Source organism: Ranitomeya variabilis, chromosome 6, assembly GCF_051348905.1.
Source record: "Ranitomeya variabilis isolate aRanVar5 chromosome 6, aRanVar5.hap1, whole genome shotgun sequence".
Lineage (NCBI taxonomy): Eukaryota > Metazoa > Chordata > Amphibia > Anura > Dendrobatidae > Ranitomeya > Ranitomeya variabilis.
In genome coordinates this window covers 210,890,299-210,905,704 of record NC_135237.1, presented here as the reverse complement: position 1 = coordinate 210,905,704, position 15,406 = coordinate 210,890,299, and the positions used below count along the sequence as shown (strand labels likewise).

The following is a 15,406-nucleotide window of genomic DNA, read 5'->3' as shown; positions in this document are numbered from 1 at the left end:
CTGCGATGGGATTTCCTGGAGGCCACCGCATCAGCCTGGACCACCAAACAACCCCTGTGACCACTCCTCTACCTGTGCCGAACTCCCTGGTAAGCTGAATTTGGACTGTAAGACACACCCATTTGACACATTATACTTTTTTCCTATATTCCTTCTGAAAATTTGGGGTGCATCTTATAGACCGGTTCGTTTTATAGGCCAAAAAACACGGTAAATTTACAGTACAATACAGCAGGGATAAAATCAGCTTTTTGGATACTCTAGTGTGTAAGGACAAGGAAGGTATACTATCCATAGACCAATTCACTAAGGGGACAGACCGTAATAGCTTGCTGCACTATACAAGCTTACATCTCCCCGGCACAAAGAGATCAATTCCCACATTCCAGTTTCAAAGGGTAGAAAGAATATTAACAGATGAACAGACCAAACAACAAAGGTTGGGGGAAATGGAGAACAAATTCCTAACCAGAGGTTATCCTTCCAGGGTACTTTCAACAATTAAGAAAAAGTCACCCAGACCGAAATTAAAGGAATCCAATAAACGTTTGACATTTGTTCATACATACCATCCATACTCTAACCGGATACATGCCACCGTTCGTAAACACTGGGCCATTCTGCGCAATAGCTACCCAACATCTCTGAAATTCAACAACCCTTTCTTCCCTGTTTCCGCTGTCTGACAAATTTGATAGATAGACTAATAAAAGCCAAATCAGGATTTACATTCTCAAGAAAATAGAAGCCTTCTGGATCTTCTTATTGCAAACTTTGCAACCCTAGGGCCTCAATAGGGACAATGACAAAGTGAGCTTTCTTTACGGATCCGCATTGAATCGAACTGTCTTGCAATAATTGTTGTATTCTACATTGGTGTTAACCTGATGATATATCAATATGCTTTATACCACATCATATGAAATCAACGACTATCTATTTCTCTCTTGCTTCTAGAATCATTAGATATCTTCTTTCTCACATCTCCTAACTTCTGCTGGCTACCCATGGTACAGTATATTATTGTACACAAAGCATATAACTCATTTCCATTGCCATATTACACCTAATAACAATGTGGATCATCTACTATGGCAATACTCTCTTTAGGCTACATGACCTACAAGGAGAGACCACTGTATAATATGCATTATACTTTAATGCCCTTGGTATACCGCCTTAACTTTATAAGAGAAGACTACAATCCTTGGTACAAATACCATATGAAGTGCCTTTTCACAAATGCAGTATATGGGCCTTAGAACGTATCTTACTAATAGTCCATGTGGCTAGTATGCATTCCAAGTTCACACAACAGCGCAGGTGTAATCCGCACATTGGAACAGTGGCAGCGATTATGCCCCAACCTTTACATTTGTATAACTTTACACTAACATTGCGCAACATTTGCCACCATTCTCTGACACTCACAGTGCAGCCTATATAGTTTCATAGTTACTATGGGCCCTGCGGTCACATGACGCAGTGATGCGATAGAACCACGTGACCTGCTGACATTGCAGCAACACGTGATACCCACACTTCTGGGTATGAATGCCATATGAACTGGGCAGATGGCCCGAACACACAGCGATTCTTTTTGCGATGCAGCTTGCAAACACATGCACTGGATTACTAGGGTTCCTCATCCATAGACATTCAGGTAATAATGACTTACACTGGACACTTCATTCAAACAAGGGCTGCGATATACTCCTCACCTCTTATCACATGTAGTCTTTTTTCTCCTCTGCATACCATGCACTGTGTATTTGATGTGTGGATATTAATGTATTCCTCACCCCACTCCTCCAGGTGTACTATTACCATTTAGAAAACAGACAACTGCCAGGAGTCTGTACCAAGACTGATAGAACATTTTGCACCCTCTGTTACTCTCCTGAGTGGATTGACAGGCTGGGATCTCTCACCTATATCATCCACAGTATATCCTTGTTTCCTTCCACAACATTCCTGTGCTGTATGAACCAATATGACATTCACACTTGTATCCGTCTCTTATTTTCCGTTAGTATATAATACTGAATTCTTATAAAACTACATTATGAGCATTTCTTTATCCCGTTCTCATGATAGGGCATCACGGTGGCTCAGTGGTTAGCACTAGAGCCTTGCAGTGCTGGAGTCCTGGGTTCAAATCCCACCAAGGACAACATATGCAAGGAGTTTGTATGTTTTCCCTGTGTTTGCATGGGTTTCCTTTGGGTTCTCCGGTTTCCTCCCACATTCCAAAGACATACTGATAGGGAATTTAGATTGTGAGCCCTATTGGGGACTGCGATGATAATGTGTGCAAACTGTAAGGCGCTGCGGACAGTGGCGTATCCAGGGGGGGCAGCCGGGGCATGTGCCCCGGGCGCAGCCGACAGGGGGTGCCAGCGGGCCCCCTGATGATGCGGCGGCGGTCCAAGGAGGCTCCTCGTCGGCGGCATTCTACCGCCCCCACACTGAGATAGTCCCGTTCTCTGAGCTGGCTGTCAAATTGACAGCCGGCTCAGACAAAGTGCTGCGCGTGGAATCCCAGCGGCGTAATTACCCCACAGCCGAGCCCCTCCACCGCAGAGAGCCGCAAACCACAGCTGTTAGTCTACGTTCACATTAGCGTTGGTCGCCGCATGCGTCATGCGCCCCTATATTTAACATGGGGGTGCATGGACATGCGTTGTGCTGCGTTTTGCAACGCATGGCCGCAAGCGTTGGGCGCAGAGAACGCAACAAGTTGCATTTTTTTTGCGTCCAACTTTCGGCCAAAAAGGACGCATGCGTCGCAAAACGCAGCGTTTTAGCGTGCTTTTTGTTGCGGTTTTGTTTGCGTTGTGCGTTGCGTCGCCGACGCTGCGGCGCACAACGCAAATGTGAACGTAGCCTTACTGCCGCTGCTCTGTGCGCACAGGACCTGGGATGAGGTCACAGGAGGGGAGGAGTCAGGAGTCACATGATCAAGGGCCTTTGTGTAGTGCAGGACTCTGCTGGTTCTCAAGGTGCTGGACGAGGGTAAGGTTTTGTGTGGGGTCAGGAGTGGTTTGTGTGGATGTAGCAAAGCTGTGTGTGTATGAGGTGTTCAGAGCGGAAGCCGTGTGTGCAAGGTGTATGGAGCAGAGCTGGGTGTGTACGGAGCGGAGCCGTGTGTGTACGAGGTGTATGGAGCGGAACTGGGTGTGTGCAAGGTGTATGGAGCTGAGCCGTGTGTGTATGAGGTGTACGGAGCAGAGCTGGATGTGTACGGAGTGGAGCCGTGTGTGCAAGGTGTATGGAACGGAGTCATGTGTGTCTATGAGGTGTATGGAGCGGAGCTGGGTATGTGCAAGGTGCATGGAGTGGAGCAGTGTGTGTACGAGGTGTACAGAGTGGAGCCGTGTGTGTGCGAGGTGTACAGAGCGGAGCCGTGTGTGTGCGAGGTGTACAGAGCGGAGCCGTGTGCGTGCGAGGTGTACAGAGCGGAGCCGTGTGCGTACGAGGTGTACAGAGCGGAGCCGTGTGCGTACGAGGTGTACGGAGCGGAGTTGGGTGTGTATGAGTTGTACGGAGTGGAGCCGTGTGTGGAAGGTGTATGGAGCGGAGTCGTGTGTGTCTATGAGGTGTATGAAGCAGAGCCGCATATGTACGGAGCAGAGCCGCATGTGTACGAGGTGTACAGAGCAGAGCCACGTGTGTACAAGCTGTACGGATCTGAGCCGCGTGTGCAAGGTGTACGGAGCTCAGCTGCGTGTGTAGGAGTAACTAGGTGCGGCCATTATACTGTACGCAATATGTGTGTGTGTGTTTGTGCGTGCATATGCGTAGCGCTGCGGGTGAGTGTGCTGAGACGTAAATGGTTTTGTGTGTGTACGGGGAGGAGAGGCGAGGGCAATGATGGGGCTGACAGGGAGAGTGCAATAATTGGGATGGAGGGGGATGAGGAAATGATGGATGAGGTGGAATGGAGTGAGGAGACCGTATGGGGGAGAAAAGTGAGTGGGCACAGAATAGAAACAGTAGTGGGTTCGTAGCATGGGGGGACAGTGTAAGGGCACAGCCAGGAGCGGACAGTATACCAAGGAGGGGGAGAGTGATGAGAGAGTACAGTATAAACACTGGGCCCTATAGGGGGGACACAGTGTGAGAGGACAGTGTGAAGAGAGGGCCGGTATGGAAAGGAGAGGTCAGTGTGAAGAGCATGTACCATAAGAGGGACAGTGTGGGGGTCACATTTTGTGCAGACAATATAGTGAGGGGCAATTTTTAACTCAGGAGCATTATATTGACACTTGTATCTTTAAGGGGATCATGTGGAGATTTTCTGCAAAAGAGCGGAGAAGATGGAAGTCTGCAGAGACCGCTGTGGATGAGAAAACTCATCATGGGGTCTGGACAAGATGAAGAAAAGAAGACCGGCTCCAGAGACGACGTCATCTATAAGGTACCTGGATGTAAATGTTATTTGTGATACTAACTCTCATGTTTTTATTTATGTTAGGAGCATTAAAGGGGATGTCCAGGTTTGTGATGAGTCTGCAGTCATTCTTTGTGACTGCAGACTTCTGACTTCTCACAGTGCGCCCTGCACACTGTCAGGATTCTCTCGTGCTGGCGATTTACATTAATGCGGTCACGTGCTGACTAGACATGTGTGGCCTCCGTCAATGAAAATGAACTAAGCGAGGCCGGGCACTCTAGTCGGAATGTGGCCAGAGGTATACAAATCACATGCTTGTGCTGACATGACCGTCCACTGGCAAGGGCGAATCCTAAACGTGTGCAGTGCATTCGTTGTGAGAATTCAGAAGCTGCGATGTCAGGATTCGGCTCTGCAGGTTCCAGCAGTCGTCACATGGACACGTCACTCATATGCGATTTTCATACTTATGGTCCTGTGACAACGAGCTTCTCTTCTGCTTCTCTCAATTTTTCACTGAATATTGAGAGCATTAGTGAGAGGAGCTCGTGGGCACATGACTGAGTGTGAAAATCGCATGTGTCCTGGGGGGGGGAACGCCAAAATGTAATCTTGCCCCGGGTGCCAGAAACCCTAGATACGCCTCTGGCTGCGGAATATGTTAGCGCTATATAAAAAATAAAGATTATTTATTATTATATTTCATAACCACTTCACATTGTTCTCCTATCTTTGGGTAGGTTCAAATGTCGATTATGCAATAATGTTGAATTGTGACATTTGATTTTTCTCACCGAGCAATATTGTGTTGACTGAGATTTTTAAAGGTTACTTATGAATATAATATGTTAACCAATGTGTCAGTATGTTTTGACGATTTACAATTTTCCCCTCTCCTTTTTTCTTTCTGTATATCCATGCTTTTTTCATTTAGTTCTGATAAAGGTCCCTAGCAGGACCGAAAATGTTCAACAATAATGAATGCTGAATAAAGTAAAAGGAAACCTTATTCTCAAAGTGATTTTGTGTCTGAGTGTCAAGTTTATTTGACGTTATATTTTATCATTAAGGGCACTGTTTTGTGGTATGCTGCAGAAAAAAAGTCTGTGTAGATGAGCTGTAGCTGTGATAATTTATCATGGTACCTTGTCCAGATGGAGAAGAAAGAGATAAGAACAGCACAATAATAGAATACATCATCTAGAAGGTACCTGGATGTAAATGTTTCTTTGGGACACAGTCTAATAAATACTGTTGAATTTTAGGTTAATGCAATACAAATTTATATAGTGGGAGTTGACTTGAATTTTACTGTGATAGGTTTGGTGCTATATACATGTACTGATTATATCCTGACACTGCGTTTACTTACTGATGATAGTTCAGGTACTGTGTTGATGAACTGATGGTAGGTCTGGTGTTGTATTCAGGTGCCAAATATTGTTTTTTTTCTGCATTTTATACTAATGGTCATTCTGGTGAACCATTCATGTAATGATAATGTTTTTTGTGTTTGTTGTATTCATGTACTGATAGTTCACCTAGTGCTGTATTAATGCACTCATGATGATGGTTCTAGCGATGTATGCAGGCATTGGTGGTGGTCCTGGTGGATGATGGTTCAGGTACTCTTGATAATTCTGGTGTTGTATTTATGTACTGATGGGGTTCTGGTGCTGTATGCATGTACTGGTGGTGGTTTCAGTGTTGTATGTGTTAGGGTATGTGTCCACGTTCAGGATTACATCCGGATTAGCTGCGGATTGAATGCTGCATATAGCCACAGTGTTCAACCCGCAGTGACCAGATGTTACAGCATAGTGGAGGGGATTTTAAGAATTCCACTATGTGTGTGAACATGCATCCAGCAGCCCTGCGTTTAAGGACATGCGGCGCATCTTTTTAGAACGCAGCATGTCTGCTTACCTTGTGGCTATGCTCCGTCGCCGCAAGGTAAATCACAGGGCCCTATGTATGGGGTGCAGAGATTCCGGATGTGTGCAATGAACACATCCAGAATCTCCACGCGTACAGAAGGGGGCGGTGCTTTGGGCGGAGCGGTTTTTCCGCTCCGTCCAAAGTACCGTCATTACGGACCGTGGACACGCACCCTTACTGATGTTGTTCTGGCACTGTATTTACTGATGATTTTTCTAGCGTTGCATTTCTGTACTGATAGTGGCTCTGGTACTGTATTCATAAACTTATAGTGGTTTGTATTGGTGCAGTATTAATGTACTGACAATGTTTCTGTTTCTATATTGCTATATTTATGGTAGTTCTTGATTCTGGTGATAAATGAATGTACTGATAATGGTTCTGGTTATGCATTCATGTACTGATGATGGATCTGTATTCATGTACTGATAGTAGTTTTGGTGATTTATTTCTGTACTCATGGTGGATCTGATGTAATATTCATGTTCTGATGATGGTTCTCTATTCCTCCTACTGTTGTTGGTTCTGGTAATGAATTAATGTACTGATGAAAGTTCTGGTTTTATAGTCCTGTATTAATGTTGATTCTCATGATGTATTCATCTACTGAGTGATGGTGGTTCTAGTGATGTATTCACGAACTAATAGTGGATCTAGTGATGTATTGCTATACTGATGGTGGTTCTAGTACTTAATTCATAAACCTATGTTGCTTATGGTACTGTATTCATGTAGTAATGTTGTTCTTGTTCTATAATTATGTACTGAAAGTGATAGTTCTAAGGTTGTATTCTTATTGTTCCTATACTAATGGTGATTCTGATGATCTATTCATGTGTGGATTACTGTTCTGGTATTGCAATCATGTGTTGTTATTGGTTCTGGTACTTTACAGATGTTGCAATACATAACTTGTCAGACAGAGTTCTCCAGAGCAATACTAACAATGTAGTGTGCCATCTGACAATTTAAGGACTACTACATCTGTATGTATGTTAGGAGTATTAAACCTTTGCACTTGATGGGAGGCAAAAAGATGAGAGTCCTACCTTAGTGTGCTGCTAAATATATGTAGATTTAGTAATCTCGTGAAATAATGATATATTACCAGCATTATCATCAGTACTCAAAAAGGTAGTCTTTCCTATCCTATGAACCTCACTCATTTTTTCCACTATTTTCTTTATCCACTTCCGTTCCTCTATTCTTAACATTTTGTTTCCTAGCATGAGTTTTTTTTAGTTGCCAAAAGATTGGGCTGGTTACATAGTTTTAAGGTCTACTATCCCCACTTGGTGAATTAATATGTATTGTTCCATTTTATATATCAGTTATGTTATTACACATTAGTATACTTTTGAAAACTAAAAGTATTTAAAGCTGAAAGTGCACAGAAAAGAAAATATGTATTTGCTTGGTTGGTCTTGTTGCTAGCTGTTCCCTAAAATGTGTGTTTTATGTCACAATCAAAATAACATTTTTTATTATTAGTACACATAAGCACATTAGAGGGATTTTTAAGGGTTTTGCAACAGTTTTCTGTCATTAAAAATTCACATTTTTTTTGAGCAAGCATACTTGTTTTTTACTTTTTATGCTGCTGTTGCTACTTTTGAAAACCGTGCATGTTTACCTATGCAAATTCAATTTTTCTAGATTTTGACAAATTTATGAAGCTTTTTCCATCTCCAAAAAAAAGGCTCAAACTCATTCCAGTAAGAAGTCGGTGTAAAAGTTGCGTAGCATTTTTAGAAAGAGGTGTATACCATATTAAAAATCACATGCTACAATGATTAATTTGGTGAAGATAAAGGTAATGCAAACATAAGCAAAACTAACTTCAAAAATATCAGTCCTGATAAATTCTCCTGACACTATTTTTGACAAGCAAAATGTGCTTGAATAATTTGTGACAATTCTATGTTTAGATGCTACACACTTTCTACTACTTTGTACTTATATTTTGCAACAAGCACACATTGGACTTCAGTACTGCTAAAGTCCCTGGCAGTTTTGCTAACACTGTCCATTAGATATCAGATATTTCATGCTCTAGTATCTGAAAATAAGACTTTAGTCAATCTAGAATTATTACAATTTGTACTCTTCTGATCTTGAAGCATACAAGGCCTTTTGTTTTGTGCAAAAACAGCACAAATATATGATCTTTATACTACTGATAGAGTAGCTGAGTGTTTTTCAGGACCATGGACAAGTCATGTATTTCCTAAGACAGATGGCACAATCTTGTGAAATATTAATCCTATTTACGATTATAATAATGTCATTAAAATCTCAATACATATGATATCAAACAATATGATACAGTGACACAATTCTCTAAACACATGAAATAACCTGTAAATCAGAACAAATCACCTGAGCAGATGTTTCTTGAAACATTGTGAAAATCTGTTCCATGCATTTTAAACACTCAGTGTTGAGGCAATTTTGTATTTGTCTGCAGCAGTAATCCACATGAAAGAGATTATTTGATGAGCAGCTCGTTTGGTTCCTTTACCTTTCTGTCTCAACATGGCAAAAGGCCATTAATTACCCTTTCCAGTGTCAGAGTACAAAACAATGTAGTGTCTGTGATATGGCAGGTGGAAAATATAGCGGCCTCATACTTAATGGAAGCCTCTGATGGATGCTTCAGTCAACAAGTGTCATAGATCTTTCTGAAATTATCTTTTTGGAGAAGAATCTATGTTTCCCCTATTTAGGATGGATTCTTACATCATAAATAATACATAAGGAAACAAGTAAATACAACACATGATCAGATCAGACTAGATTAGTGTCTGCTATCTACCAATAACAAAGCTCTGGGGTAAATATTACTGCATATTTCCAATGAAAGACTAAAACAGAGTAGGGGAAGAAGTCTACCTAGTTTTGAGATCTAACATTCCTACTTGTCCAGAATAAATCTACAGTAGCTATGTGTGGTGGATGAAGTGAGGCATGCTGCTCTCTGCATCCTGCTAGCAATTCTCTGTGGTTACATCCAGCATTCTCTTACATTCTGTACGAGGCGATGTAGCATCAGCTGAGACGTGACCAACCTGTTGTATTTAGGACAGTATCTGCAAGATACAGTGCATCATTCACCCATCACACTGACGCCATGTCCCCGGAATGATGAGTATGACAAATGAAGCCTGGGATCCCCCATAACCTCTTTAATTACTAACCAGTATTAATAATGTAGCTCCCAGCTCTGATAATACACGTGGGTCTTGCTGTGGGTGTGATCAATGTGAATTCGGAAATTAAACTTCTCCTCTGCTTTATCAGTGACAGCTTAGGAGAAAGGGAAAGTTTCTGAGGTCATCCTTCCTCACAGCACAAGATGAGATCCTTATCACAGTGAGCAGATAACAAGACTGTAATATCCTCTCAAGCTGCAGCTGTAAATGCCACCTTCTCCATGAGTGTAGGTAACCCCAAGATCCCAAGTGCCATTATGTCTTTGTGTAGAATGGTCATCAGAATCTTATCATAGGCAGCATCACCATTATCTCTGGGTCAATCAGGAAAGCTGGCCTGATCACTGCATACTTGGCTTTGCTTGCAGTAACCCATCATTTGGGGTGTCTTTTCCTGGGATAAAACAGGAGCTTGATATTCCTTTAATTCAGAGGTTTAGCTTTCTGGATGCCTGGAAGAATCAATGACCTGAGATGTAAAGTCCAGTGACTAAAAGAGATGGAGGTTGTGGCTGGCACTGCCAGACAAGCTGTTGAGATCTCTGCTGCCAGCTCACTTCATGCTGCAGAAGAAAAAAATGATGTTGCTGGTATTTTCCTTGTTGAATAAATCTTCCTCCTGTATCTGCTGGAACATGAACTGGGAAGAATATGAGTGGCTTCCGTACTGTCCTTTAAGACATCTGACAGAATGAATTACAATTGAGAAATGCAGGCAAGGAAAGTGTTTTGCATGTCATTGAAATGCATGAGCACAAGTGAATGTATGCAGGGAGCAGCACATAACATCTATCTGTCTCTATTGAACTCTTGAATGTGGAGCCCTGGCTGGGGAAGAATCAGGAGGAGGGGACTGGGAGGTGCTGCCAGGGGATTCTCTCTGCCTGTGCATACAATAAGTCAGTGGATAGCTTCTCTTAATGGGAATATCAAAGCCTTTTCCAATCTCAAGTTGTCTGATTCCACAGACTGAAAGCTTAGAGGCCAGGAGGGGAGGCTGCTGCTGCTAATAGGCACCATAGCCTGAGCCTGACCATTGCTGCACATGCATTCAGGCTTTCCTGTCTATTCCCCTATTCAGACAATGTTACCTCCTTGTCACTAGCTGCACGTCACACTTCATTCACAAAGGCATCCATATCAACTAGGAGTTGTACACTTTCATTAGGCAGCCATGTCCTTGTATTTTGCCATTTTTATTATGTGTAATATTGTTTTTTTATTATATAATCCATATAGCATTTATTGTAGAGAATATCTAAAAAAAATCCATAAAGCTTACATAAGGTAGTACATATAGATTCTTATCATGCCATTGTATACTAAGCAGTGTACCTGTGAAAAAGATGTATTTATGTGATTTTTTACATAAGTTTAAGTCCATATTTCCCTTTGCACTTTCTATACATGATTCCATTTAGCGGAGCAGAAAAATAGAATCCAAGTGTAAAATGGATTGCAGTGCTAATGCAAAAAGAGGCAGTGGTTCCCCAATGATTATTATAGGGGCCATCTGGTATCCAGTATGTGGCAGTTTTTGGAATGGAATAAAAAATTCTACACGCTGCTCTTCTATAAACTAACACAGAACAGAACCCAGACTGACCCCATAATATATATAACTATTGGGGTACCATTGCTTCTGTTGGCATACATATTTGAGCCTGTGAATTCCTTTTGTTTGTTCATCTAAATGGAACAAACAAGTGGAATATGCAACAGGATTTGTCAATGTAACCTTATTTTTAAAGCAATTTGAGTTTCAGAATTTATATAATTATAAAATATAAGTAATAATGATGAGCGAGCACTACAATGCTCGGGGGGCTCGTTGCTCGGGTCGTGCAATTTGTAATACTCGGGCCAGAACAATGAGCCCAATGTAAGTATATGGGAAACCCGAGCATTTTTACCGTGATCCCCCCGGGGGTCCTTTTAAGGTCTAAAAATGTCTGACAATTATGGAAACAGTGCTAAAATGACAAGGGAACATCATGGGGATCACCCCTGGAAGCATTTCTGACTCCCAGGTCACAGCTTTGAGCAATGTTGTCAATGTTGCCATTTTTACTGGTGCACCAAAAAACATACAAAAACGAAACCAAAATGGATTTTCCTGGGAAATATGTTAATGAACATCCTTTCCAGGGTAATGATGACTTGTATATAAGGCAAAATAATTAACCCAAAATCAAAATGTTTCTCCACCACTTGGGCTATGTTCTCACGCAGCATTTTTGATGTGTTTTTTAACTTTAGCATTGCTTTCAACCAATACAAATGCATTCACTGGGAAATGTCATTGTAACATATAACAACCCTAGCTGGCCATGTGTTGTGTGACACATAAGCAGACACATCTTGTTTCATTTATGAAGGAGGGACTCTTAAAGTCACAAAGCCAATTTTTATAGTGGCATCAGGCGGCATTAATATTCTTAAAGGTTCATTATTATACAGTGGGTCTCCTATACTGTTATTGCCTATGCAGTGAATGGCTGGGCTGCCAAAAATGAGGATGCACCCCAATACCTCTTTCACGAGAAGTACAGGAGGGCCTCATGAAAAAATGCTCCCATTATAAGAAAGTTACACTCACCCCAATAAGCCTTTGAGCCCATGTACTGGATGGCCACAGGAAACCAAAGTTCCCATTTTTTTCATATGGTACTGCAATACTGTTAGCCTATGCAATGCATGCAAGGCCTGTCCTGCACCAAAGTTACATGCTCCCCAACAACCCATTGAACATATGTCCTGGATGGCCACATGAAACCAAAGTTCCCATTATTAGGCAGTTAGTACTTCCATACTGTTTGACTATGCAGTGAATTGCAGTATTAAGCCTGAAGAACCTGAATTGTTGAATTGCAGTGGTGAGCCTGAAGAACCTGGAGGGGAGAATTGTAGTATTGAGGCTGAAGGACCTGGAGTGGAGAATTGCAGTGTTGAGGTTGAATATATTGAAGTGTAGAATTGCAGTGTTGAGGCTAAAGAATACCTGGCAGTGGAGAATTGCAGTGTTGAGGCTGAAGAACCGGGAGTGGAAAATTGCAGTGTTAAGGCTGAAGAACATGCATTGGTGAATTACAGTGGTGAGCCTGAAGAACCTGGAGCAGAGAATTGCAGTGTTGAGGCTAAAGAACACCTGACAGTGGAGAATTGCAGCTTTGAGGCTGAAGAACCAAAAGTGAAGAATTGCATTGTTGAAGCAGCTGACTAATACCTACAGTTCCCATTATTAGGAACTGGGTCTCCTATACTGTTTAGCTATGCGGTGAATGCAAGGCCTGCCCTGCCCCAAAGTTACATGCACCCCAATCACCCTGGAACAGACGTCCTGTATGGCCACATGAAACCAAAGTTCCCATTATTATGAATTTGGCACTTCAAAACTGTTTGCTTATGCATTGAATGCAAGGCCTGCCCTGCACCAAAGTTACACGCAGACCAACAACCCACTAAACAGACATCAAGGATGGCCACATGAAAACAAAATTCCCATTATTAGGAATTTTGTACTGTTAGCGTATGCATTGAATGCAAGGCATGCCTTGCACCAAAATAACATGCACCCCAATAAGCCTTGGAAGAGATGTAGAGGTGGGCCTCCTGAAAACAATGTTCCTATTATTATGAGGTGGGTCTCCCATAGTGTTTGCCCATGCAGTGATTGCAAGGCCTGCAAAAAATAAGGAGGCACTCCAATGCCCCGTGAAAGAGATGTGGAGGATGGCCTAATAAAGAAATGTTCCTATTATAAAGGAGCGGGTCTACTATACTTGTAATGTCCAAGCACTAAGTGTATGGGCTGATAAAAATTTCCCTCTGGGGGGTACACTTTTTTGCAATTTAATTAGTTACCGGCATCATAAACATCCTTGCCAAAAATTTCGAGTGACTGTAGCATCACAGAACATGTTCACCCTGGTGTTCTATTGGGGGTGGATGATGAGGATGAGGAGAAGGAGGAGGATAACACCAAATAGCCAAAATCATGAAGCATATACCCATGTGTGGGTGTGAAGAGGTGCATGGGAATACACCTCCCAAAAAAAGACACTCTATTGGAGATTATGTTTCACTGCTATCATTCGGTGGTGTAGAGTAGCCTGGCCCAATCCCCAGCCCATGTTCATTTTTATAAGAGTCAGCCTGTCAGCATTTTCAGTTGACAGGTGGATGCGCTTATCAGTTATAATTCCACCCACGGCACTAAAAACCCACTCTGACAAAACGCTAGCGGCAGGGCAGGCCGGGACCTCCAACGCCAGTTCATGCCACGTAAAAAAAAACACCTAAACAATGATGCCCTCTCGGCCAACCAAGGGCATACCTCTAGGCCTAATCATGTGAACCTAAAAAGACGCACCAGACACTCAAATAGTCCTTAAATCTGAAGGATCATGTAAGGAAAGGTTGTGGACCAGAGGTCTGTGCATAAGAAGTAGAGGTACAAAAAAGAGTGTTATATGCATAAGTTTATTAGAGTATCAGATATACAAAAATACTAAATATAATAATGCATGGACAAAAAAGTGGTAGAAAGGAGCAGCTAAAAGATAGCATGTGATAGATGGCAAAAACAATGCTAAAGATAACATGAGGAAATTTAGAGCACCCTACTCTGACTGCAACCCAGTGAATGCTAAATGAAATGCTGGGATAATGAGCACAAAATATCAGAGGGAAAAGTCCCTGTGATAATCCCCCAACTATGGTAAATAATGGGGGATATGTGTCAGAAAGCAAGGCAGCATAGTAATGGGTACAATGAATGAACTCAAAATAGCATACTGTTACCTTGGGACATAGTAGCGGTGGGTGGCAGGGTGCTGCGTGCAGAGGGGGAAGCCTCGACGCGCGTTTCACCTGAATGGCTTTGTCAGGAGGCGTGGTCATTAAGAGGAAGGGCTGGGGTATATGTAGTGAATTGAAAAAGCTAATGATCCAATTGGCGCACAGCCCGGGATGATGTGGTTAACTGCAGACAGCCGGGCGAGCCGCGCGCCACAGGAGATGGGCGGGAGGACAGACGTCATCTCCGCCCATCCCCATGGCAATGCGGCCAGCCCGCAACGCTATCCAGGAAACCACAGCGCATGCTCGAGGTGCGCACGGACCAGAGAAGACTAGGAGGTGAGAAGGGATGCAAAATAAATACATAGTAGGAGGGGGAAAAAGGGTAGTAGCGGTGGACAAATCTACCGATAGTCCTGCCTGATATAGCCTCGCACGGCAGATAGAATTAGCCGCATGTGAAGCTGCGCAGTCGGGGGCAGGACAGTGATCCCGCCCACTTGTAAGATGGCAAGACCAATTAACTACGGCGCTGCAAAAAAGTCAATTAATGCGTACAGGCAGCTACCACTATAGGGGAATCTTACAACTCTCTATCCATAAATGGAGAATACACGCCGGCTATAGAGAGGAAAAAGGAAATAAGGGTGAGTATGACTATAATGGGCATATCAGTCAAACTGCTAACACTATAAAAAGAAGCTGCGGCCATCTATGCATGAATAGAGAACGCATACCGGCTATAGCAGAAATTCAAAATGAATATAGTTACAGTAAGATTACAATAAATATTCGATATATTATTACAGCAAGATCACAATAAGTTTCTAAAGGAGTTAGAATAAGTATAGTTATAGTAAACATAACAATCAAGCTGCTACCACTATAGAAGAATCATGCGGTTAACTGTCCATAAATAGGGGACAACAGTCATAACATGATAAGCTTCATACAAAAACAACAGACTTATATATATTGTTACTGACAGTTACTACTGTTGAAAAACATTTGTGATCAATCACGACTAGTGTTGAGCGATAACTTCCGATATTGGAAAGTA

At 42.5% G+C, this 15,406-nt stretch overlaps 1 protein-coding gene across 3 annotated transcripts in view; it reads right to left on the bottom strand.

Moving 5' to 3' along the window:
• VWC2 (von Willebrand factor C domain containing 2) overlaps positions 1-10,504 on the bottom strand; it is a 1,827,208-nt gene extending 1,816,704 nt beyond the window's left edge. For all 3 annotated transcript variants that reach the window (XM_077267617.1, XM_077267618.1, XM_077267619.1), the window contains exon 1: positions 9,532-10,504. The gene's annotated coding sequence lies outside the window, so the exon portion shown is untranslated. The remainder of the gene's footprint in view (positions 1-9,531) is intronic.
• Between the last annotated feature and the right edge of the window lie 4,902 nt (positions 10,505-15,406).